The sequence below is a fragment of the Merops nubicus genome, unplaced genomic scaffold (genome assembly GCF_000691845.1).
Source record: "Merops nubicus isolate BGI_N331 unplaced genomic scaffold, ASM69184v1 scaffold32105, whole genome shotgun sequence".
NCBI classification, from domain to species: Eukaryota; Metazoa; Chordata; class Aves; order Coraciiformes; family Meropidae; genus Merops; species Merops nubicus.
Genome location: NW_008610987.1, coordinates 1 through 10,527, shown reverse-complemented (window position 1 = coordinate 10,527; position 10,527 = coordinate 1). Strand labels below are relative to the sequence as shown.

General features: G+C 38.4%; 1 pseudogene across 1 annotated transcript; it reads right to left on the bottom strand.

The window, feature by feature from the left end:
- Positions 1-1,257: 1,257 nt before the first annotated feature.
- LOC103773708 lies at positions 1,258-3,330 on the bottom strand (annotated as a pseudogene). The gene has a single exon (XR_608163.1). The product of XR_608163.1 is annotated as a rho GTPase-activating protein 21 pseudogene (transcript).
- Between the last annotated feature and the right edge of the window lie 7,197 nt (positions 3,331-10,527).

Genomic DNA, 10,527 nt, shown 5'->3' with positions numbered 1-10,527 from the left:
AAAAAAAAAAAAAATTATATAACTCCCATTCAAATAGGAAAGCTCAATATAAAACCAACGTGCTGGTTAAAAAAGCATTTTTGTTATGCCTTAGCAAAAGTCTTTCAAAAAACCCCAGAATTATTATATCTTTTATACTATTTCCATTATTTGATGCACACAAAGCTTCTTCACTGTTTTTAGTTATTGGCTTTAAACTAATAGCAGATATTATAAATAATTCTAGGAGAAAAAAAAAAATCTCTGCTGCAGACTCACAGTAGAAGACAATTGTGCTAAGACATTGTATCTGTAACTTCCTTAACCTAATCTGTAAAAAACCTGAAAGGTAGTAAGAAGAGTTGTGTTTCACATATGTGAGTCTGAGAATCAAAATTCAGTATTTTCTAGATACTTCTAATACCGAATTCAACAGCAGTGAGGTATAAAAAGAAATCCATGTGGAAAAACGGTGCACAGACATGTAGACACCAAAGCATTAAACCAGCCACAGCAAAAAAAAATTAACAAAAACAGATGGGAAAGATGACACAGGCATTGACTACTTGAGTAGAACCAAAATGCTCTGCCACTAAAACTCTGTCTTTAGCAGACAACTCCAATTCCTCACATATCCAAATCTGGATTTTTTAAATATTTCTTTCCTACTAATGTGAGTTCCTCTTTTCTTCCAGATTGTCTCAAAAGTGCTCAGCCCCCTTCCTATAAACTCCCTGTAATTCCAATCCTGTTTGTATCACAGACCACTGGCAAATCTTTGTGCCTTCTCACATTCTGCTACCACAAACCCTTTAATTCAATTCACATTAGCACCTCTACATGCAAATTCACATCATTTTATTGCTATGCTTTCACCTGAAACAACTTTCCTCTCTTTCCCAACTGTCTCAGAAAATTTCACTATCTATTCAGCTGACAAACTTTTTTCCACAAATTACCCTTATGTAATTTGATTGGTATCCATATTCTGTCTTTACTGGAATCCAAATATATTTTATACTAGAGAACTAAAAGTATTTTGAGAGGTGCTGAAGATGCTAGTTGTCCATATACATAACGTCAGAGCACTATGCGGAGTGACAACAAGGCAGAGTTATATAATGTAGACTTTCCCACGGGCTTAAGAAAAATTCTAGAAAGATATTAAATCAATGTAGAGATATATTTTGTTTGTTTACACACACAAATCCTCTAGGACTCCAAACAGAACATTTTATTCCTCCAGTGAAGTAAATTTTTAGTTTTGCCAACCTAGTATTACTCTAGATGAGACAAGAGCCCCTCATCCTCAGGGTTTACAGCAGCCAGCTGTCTAGCATGGTGTCCTCCACCATCTTTGGCAGAGAAAAGCATTCGATGTACACTGGAATAGTTTAACTCACCAATAAATGGAATAGAAGCCAGGGAATCACCAGGTGGGCTGGAACCTGATGCTTTCCTTTCTTCTATTCTTTTAATGTGGACTTCCCTCCGAGCATCATTCGGTAACCAACAGGTAGTGTCTGAAGCTGACTCTTGGTCATTTACAGCAAGGATGTAGGAGTGATGCCTCAAAGGCTGTGGGGTTTGATGGCCAGAAGGTGATTTGTCCCGCATGACCACGATGTCTTTGTCATTTTCCTGAACATCCGTTTGCAGAATTTCAGGCTCATGGAAATCTTCCCTTTCAAAATCGTGAGTCTTTTGTCTGATGGAACCATCTATGTTGTCAGAGGTAGCTGAACTCTCACTTGTTGGCTGAATAAGTTTGGCAGAAGCTGGAGACAGAGAGGAGGGTTGGATGTTTTTGCCAGTTTCTGTTTTGTGATCTGGGGCACCTTCTGATCGGATCCTCGACTGTTGATTTAACAGACCACCCTGATGCAAGTGATTTACTGTTCTTTGGTCTTTGCTGGCAATAGCATCCAGGCCCTGATTAAGGGGAAATGATTTTGCTGCATAGGGAGCAGAGTTCTTCAAAGAGCTACTTTTAGAACTTCTGGCTGGTGTGAGAGACAATCTCTCTTGTGAAACAGTTGTAGGTTTTGAAACTCCCCCAGGAGTTTGCAAGTCTCGAGAAGACTGTAATGTTTTCATATCTGGTGGAACTTTCTGAAAGTGAGAACCAGGCAGAGAAGCTCTACTACCTGTTCTCCTGTTGTCTGAAATATAAGCACTGGGAGCCGTAGAAAAATTCTGACCTCGAAGGGACATATGAAATGCATGCTGCCTAGATCTCTCGTAAATACCTCGCCGATCATCTTGTTCGGTAAACCCTGTCCACTTGTACGTCTTTCTCCTATCTCCATTCATATCTGCAATCAGATTCTCAGAATGAAAATTTTCTAGCACTTCACCCTGTTTGCTGAGATAATCCCACGACCGAGCCCTGTGATTCCTAGCATTAACTGAAGGTGAAGTCAGAGTATCTTGCGAAGCACTTCGTGGCCACTCTTTCATCAAGACGGGATCTTCCAGTCTTTCCTGGGATACGCTCCTCTGCCGTATCTGGACGGCCTGTGGGGCTCTGTCGTGAGAGGTGCTCCTGCGCCGTACCTGTGAGGCAGTGCGATTCGGCACCACCCGATTATAATCCGTTGTGTTCTGAGAAGCTGCTCTTAAACTGTCCAGCCTCTCCTGTATGGTCCGGGAGCCATACATGTGCATGCGCCGATTATCAATGTACTCTTTGTAAGTTTTGTACGTCTTCCAGTCTATGTGCTGGTGGGAGGCTGGTGAACTGTAATGGTTAGCAGAGACCGAGGGCGAGTCTGTAGCTTGAGCAGGAGGCCTAGTGCTTGGGATTCCCTCTGCACATACTACATAATTTGAAGCTTTATTGAGCGGTCCAGCTGGATCAACTGGCCTTGTTATTGGAGTCTGGGGAAGTACAATGGCAGTGGACACTGAAGAAGGTGGCGATGTGGCCCGCGCTTTTAGACCGGTTTGATCTTTTAAGCCGTATCTTACCTCCTCTGTCCTGTGTGATGGAACAGCATGATTATTTCTACAAGATGGCAAATCTACAGCCTTCTCAGAAGGCACAATAACAGTCCTTACGGTTTCATTGCAAACACACACGGCTGTATTTGATTTTGCAATGTCTGTTGGTGATGGAGGCACTTGTATTTCCATTCTGTAGGCCCTCTCTGGCTGTGTCAATGCCCGTACTGGTCTACTGACTTGCTGTTTCCCCAGCAGGAAGTCCGAAGATACTTTGTCACCAGCTTGTGCTGTAACAGAAGCTGTGGATGTCAGGCGTGGGTAACATATCGGAGGTGGTTCAGGGATGTTGTGAGCATTACCACTGTAGGCTTCGTTGCCTTTCAGGTAGGCATCTTGGGAATACGCCTGTGGAGAGAAGATGACGTGAGCGTTCAGTAGTAAGGGAGATGGAAAAGTTCACCATCTAGCATTTGCATAAGCAAACTTCAAGAGAGGGAACACAAGTACAAAATTTATACTATCAATAATTTTAGATGAAACAGCATTCTATGTCCCCTGTGCGCAGAAACACAGAACAAGCAAAATCATCACAATACAACACTCTCTCCCTCAACAATTAGCAAACAGAACTGATGTCCAATTCTATGAAATACCACAGGGCACTGAGGCAGGTGTCCCAATATCCACAAGCACAAATCATAGTATTTTTCTCCCCTTTAATTTTGCTTTCTATCATGATGCTTCACACATTCTTCCCATTTAAACTTCTCACCAATGGAAACCAGAATTTCACAGCAATTGACAGGTTAAAATGCTGCATAATATATTCAACTAGCACTAAAAAATTCCTGTTCACTTAGTGTATAAAAGAATTCTGTTCACTTAATACAGTACATATGAAAAGTACACACAAATATATATATGTGCACACTCCTCTAACATGTCTTCTACATAAAACTACTGATTCTAAATATAAAATGAATAACCTGAAGCAGAAATATCTTTGTTGTGAGCCAACACCCCTTAAGTCATCTTATATTTCACAGGAGACAGCCACTACATGGCACACAAACCTTACTGCAAAAATATTATTAATATTTAGCATCATGAAGTTCAAGGTACAAACCATGAAAATTCATACACATCAATCACTGTCCACACACTAAACTAAAATCTCAAATTAATTTCCTTAGCATGTTTATTTGCACCTTTATGTTTAAGAGTCTGGCTCCTGAGAAAATATGGTTATATTACACTTCATATTGTTTCTGTAGCCTTTTAGAGAAGCAGCATTTAATTTCTGTGAAATTAACAGAACATTCAAAATAATAAATCAATGAGAAAATACTTAAACAATAACCTGTTACTGAAAAACTTTAGCATGACTTTGTTCAGTTTAAACATAATGAAATAAATAGCCAATGCAGAGCCTGCCAATGCAACAGAGGATTAAAATGAATTCTCAGGGCTTTTACACACTAAGGCGTGGTATCATATCACAGCATTTCCTCTCCAATTCATAACATGCTCAATTCCAGAATATCAATGCGCCCTGTCTTAACACTAGACAGGTTATAAAAGCTCAAGTGCAGCCATAAAATTAATAGAGAGCAAAGTACAGAGGAGGGCGAGGCATTTACAATACTGCTGCAATGTTACACGGAGCGTTAGTGAAGTGCAAAATATTAAAGCACGCTAAGAGAAAACGAACCAAATAACACAGGCACAAACCACAAATTAAGAGATTAGCATTATGAAGAAAACTCAGCTCAGACTATCTAGTTCATTTCCAACAGACTTACTGTATTGTATTCTTGCTTCTCACAAATTAAGAAAAACATGCCTTGCAAAACCACCAGAGAAATGGCTACTGTACATTTCTTACCAGTGCTGTGATATCCTTTGTAAACTGCAGCTGGCAGAAAACAGGAAAACATAGTAAAAGCTGCTTACAGATGTAAAGACAGAATTATCTTGTCATATTGATGTTGCATAGAGCAAGCTAAAAATACAACTACACTGATTTCACCGGAAGGTACCAACAGAGGTAAAGGGCAGTAGAGCATAAAAAATAACTTCATCCTCCTCGTGAGCACGTCCATCTCAGGCTTTTATCTGCTCCTCACACTTATCCTCTACCCTTACAGAAAGCAAAATACATTTGTGCCATTTTGCCTTGGTGCATGCTAACAGCTGCCTGCAGAGAGCTCTGGCTCTATGCAACAAGACTTCCCTTCCACTACAGCAACATTACTGTCTCTCATTTCCCCTGGGCTGCTACCAGCCCTGCTTCCTGGTGACGAAACAACAGCTTTATTATGCATTTAAACCAGCACGCCCCTTCCCCACACATATCCGAACATGACCACAAGCTGTCAGCTGACTGCAGCTGCTTTCATGCTGCACATCTGAAATTAGAAGAATGATGCTGCAGAAACAGTCTGCTCATGTGATATTTTTTTTTCCTCCATTCACAGTAAAAATCAAGTCATGTTTCCACTGGCACATTTAATGGAGGGAAAGAATATACAAAGATAAATATTTCTAAATCTTAAAATAATAGGATATTTGAGATCTTGTAGGCTGGGAAAAAAAAAAAAAAAAAAAAAAAAAAAAAAAAAAAAAAACCACAAAATGATGTTTAAGAGCCAGAAAACAGAGCAAGAGATTACTGTCATGCAAGACAGATGAGAAAAAGATCAGAAAATAATTATTGCTTTATAGAGCTGGTAATACAGTTCAGAACCTGGGATGCACACACATTATAATATCAACCTAAAATACGCTGTGTTTATGTTTTTGTAAAATACACCCATGACAAACAACGCTTCGTTGACTTTGACAGCAGAAAGGCTAAATTCCAGAACTTGTGCAACCTAATCGTAGCTAAAGACTACAAATGAGTACCAAAAACAGTTCTCAGTTCTTAATAAAATTTATCACAATTATAAACATCATCTTCAAAAGCCACCACTTTCACAGGGTCCAAAATGGGACCAGCTAGGTTTTCGGCCCCCTCCCCCCAAAGAAAAGTGTGTTTTCAGGATTGCAGGTGTATCTGGAGAGACTGCCAGATCTGAGTAAAACACAGTTAGTGGAAAAAGGTTTTCATGCTGGAAAGTGTAGATATTCAACATCGTTCCACCCACTTCTCCAGAAATCATTGAGAAAGATGAGCTTTCTTTCAAGAATGAAAAAGTCTGTATACGGAGGCTGTGACATTTCCACAAAGAATATTAAATATCTTCGTTTCATAATTCTGATCAGAGTCTGACACAGAAATATTGCAGCTTAGAATGAAATGTATGGATACCTTCTGAATAGTGTGGCACTGAATAATGCATTATCAGCCACTTTATTATGAAATAAAACTGCTTTAACCAGAAGATGATGGTGAAATTTTTAGATGTTTACAGACTGAAAAAGTGAAGTACACCAATGTATTTATTAGCATTCATATGCTATTTTGACATAACATATTTTGCAGTTACATATAAAACAAGAGTTTGAGTATTACTCCCTTCTACCTTTACTTCCTCAAATGATACAGTATATGAAAATACTACCTTGATTGCAACAGAGGATATACTCATAAAAAGCCATTAGGGTATGGCTTGAATTTAAGTCTTTAAAAAGCCTTACAAATAAAATAAAAAGCCTTGCACCATTTTTGTTTGTTTGTTTTAAATATCTATATCACTGATGCTGCGGATTCAGACACCAGCCAAGACACTTGAAATCCTACAGAACTGGGTACTCAGCAGCTACTCAGAAGTTCCAACATGACCGAATGCCTGGATGTTTTATGAGCTCCCTCCCACCTTCTCAAAACAGCAGCAGTTACGGAAAGCTTACCATGCAAATACAATAATTTAGAGTGACACTAACAGCTTTGATGGATAACAGCTCTGCAACAATTACTAGAAGAAAGCTGCTGCATTTACTGTAAGAACTCAGCATGCTTCCAGTTATTTGGTACAATTCCTTCCCCACTTTGCAATCTGGTTTTGTTTGCACCAAGTTTGCAAACTCCAATGGCAAAGAATTAACTTCTTACTGCGAATTTGTATAACCATTTAGCACATTAAGGGTTTAACTGGTAAGGTAATACATTCATGCCGATTATAAGCCAATAAAGCATTCTACAAGATATTTTCTTAACCCTCAAATTCAGCTGAAGAGTTTTGCTCACATTTTTCCCTGACTTATGCCATTTGATGCTAGAATAATGACATCAAGTCCTGTTAGTAACAAGTATGGTGAAACTTTGGACTTTCAAGAGCTTGAGCCAATCATGTTCGACACCCCTTAGTCCAAATCCACAGAAGCACGTAGGGATAGGCTTCACTGAGGATAAGTATGCTTCACTACACTTCACCAGAGGATGAATAATAACACTGATTTCAACCACACTACTTGCAAAACTGGAGAGAAGTGTTAGGATGAATCAGAAGCTAACGTGCTCAGTACCTTGCAAGACTAAGCTTGAGGCATTCATCCTTCCTTCTCCAACCAGTTTGGCTTCAGATTGTTTCTTTACTACTAAATTCTTGTCTTTTCCTCACTTAATTCTCACATTTAGCATAAGAACAGGAACTGCACACCAGAAAAGGTTTTCAGTAGTCTTAAAAGGAAGTATTTTCCATCTATAGTTTGCTCTGGCAAGAAGGTTAAGTAATACAGTTCAAGTGGTTTCGTTTCATTTTACTCTGAGACATCCAGAAAACACTCTGGTCAGATAACATGATCTGAAAAAGCCACACACCCCTTCTTCCCAACGGCAGTGAAATTTTAGTATTTAAATCTAATGCCATAAGCCCAAGAAATTTAATTTCCAAATACAAGCTGTGTAAGACCCTTTCTTTTAAATATGAGTCTAAATCAAGGTGAGAAGGGTTGATGCAAATGTTATTTCCTAACATATGCTGCATCAGATGACAAAGTTTAAGTCTCTCCTAGGTCACTGCGCCTTCGCACCGCAACCCACCTTCCACTGTACTTCCTGCCAGAGCTTTAGTATTAACTTCTGCACACTTTAGTAACTGCATCAGTACAAAATCAAAAGCAAACAAACGCTCCAAGACTCTGGACAGAATACAGCTACTTATGAAAACACTTCTAGTTATTAAAAATAAAGCAAAAGGAAGTATTTCATCGTTTGCCAATGAAACAGCCATGTTGCTCCATTAGGTCTGATACAAGTGGATGGTCTCAGAAAAAAAAAAAAAAAGGCAACATTGTTAAAGCTGACTGTGGGCAGATTTGTAGTCAGAGATATGAAGTTACTCGGGCATACAAAATCAAAATAAATGTAAGTTATTTTTCTTTCTGGTTTTTGGTTTGGTTTGGTTTGTTTGTGGTTTATTTTTTGTTTGTTTGTTTTGGGTTTTTTTTGTTGTTGTTGTTTGGTTGGTTTTTTTTGTTGGTGGTGTTTTTTAATACAAGAGCATCGCTGGCAATTTCAGGGTACAACAAGGCCTTGAGAGCTGTCAAATTCTACAAAAAATTTACGTGCCAGAAATGGTAAAGGAGCAAACCCTTCTTTTCTGCCCAGATCCCCCAATATGGCAAGAACTTCCATATCACCTGACTAGAAATAGTTAAGAAAGATAAGATATGCTTTAACACACATTTGCTCACTTTTCTGGTTATTCCCATCTACGATTTTCTTGTTCCTCTATCTACGGCAAGAGAAACATTTCTGTTCAACTTTCAGTTATCAATACACAGTTTCAACGAGATGCAAGTTAAAAGATATGCAAGAGGAAAATAAGCGTATCAAGAACATGTACTAGTAAACAGCCCCCTTTTACTTTCACATTTATGATTATTCACAGAATGCCTAATAAAATTTTTTAAAAAAGGAAACTAAAAAAATCTTTCTGGAATGCTAAGGTGTGTTTCAATTTGTATGCTACCAAAATTTAATAGTGATGACACTCAGGACTAGAAGTAGTTTTCTGCCTTTTGGGGCAATTCACATGAGAAAATGAGCTTTGAAAACTTACTCGAAATGGAACTTGGAGGTAGGGAGGTACTAGAAATTAGGAGGTACTTGGAAATTCAGCAAATTCTAAGCTAAACTCTACTTTACACACATGAGTAATGATTAGCAAACAAATTCCAATGGGAATATACCTCAAAAAAAAAGTCCTCAAATCCTGCATTCTGAGGACACCCCAACACATACATTTTAGACACTACACAGTCTATTGATAAGAGTCATAATAAGGCTGACCTGTAAATGGGCTTAGTAATTCAATTTTCTCTCTCTAGGGAGCACCTTTACATTCAGTATTTTCTGTGCAGCACAAAATGTTTTTGAATGACTGAAGTGCCACAATTTGAACAACTTTTTAGTATTAAATTTGTTATCCAAAGGCTACAAAACAGCAACAATTCCATGAAATACACTTGACAAAAGGAACTATTTCTAGTCAACCTAAATATGTCTTCCCATTTGTATGAAGTCAGAACCTACAGGATGCCAAATTTCTGTCAAAGAAGGCTGAGAATGCCACAGGAGGTGTATATAGATGCATCAAATTTGAAACACCGAGGAGATAATATTTAATATAATAATAAACTTCCTCATCCTTGTGGTCTCAAAATGGTTACATATCTACAAATGTTTCAAAATTATCAAAAGACATTACGTAAACTAATCTCAAATTTTAGAAGGTGCATGAAAAAAGACCTAACCTATTCATAGCTGTCAAGAGTTCAAGTTTCTGTCATGGATAGAGATGTTTCATCTGTCCCTTCCCCTGTTCCCGAAATGCCACTTCCAAGACCAGGCCAGTGAACGAACGTGGCCCACGCTGACCTCGCTACTGGCAGGTTTTCACCTGTGAGGCCCCTTGGAGAACGTGGCATGCGCATGCCACAGGAGGCGACAACCTGTGGACTGGATCACTTCATTGTTATGATTGACAAATGGACTTAAAGCCTTGCTTTCAGGAAATGCTGAAGAGGTTCACAGACATATGGATATTTCTGAAGACTAAGCTCAAGATTTATAAATAGGAAACTAGGTATATAAACAAGCAACTGTGTTCTTTACGTAGTTAACCTAGCAGTCAGTCATCACCACAAGGGAGTAGACTGACATGGACTCTAAAACTTACAACTGCAAGCATCATTGCTGAATATAATGAAACTATTTCATCCCCACTGCACTAGATAAACCTTTCATTAGCTCCTACTACAATACCTAGCAATGCTTTGAGTTTTTCAGTTTTTAAGAGCGTACCAGTATTTAACAGCAAGAGTTTACACTGATACCATCTAAAGATACGTACAGTGAAATTTATGACGTATGTTGAAGAAAAAAAACTAAATTCTCTGACATGCTATAGTAACTTGTGTAACTTAGTGACAAAAGTGTACTTTTCCTCAATAAGGGCACCACAGCTTACTATTTATTGTTCACTTCACACTTGTACTGATGCCACCACTACAGAGATTGTTATCATTTACGACAGATGTACTTAATTCAGGAGGAACGATTTGGTCCTAGGTCTGTATTTTATTTAGACCCAAGATTTCCACAAAAGCTAATACAGCATTAAAAGATAAAATAAAATAAAAATAATAATAATA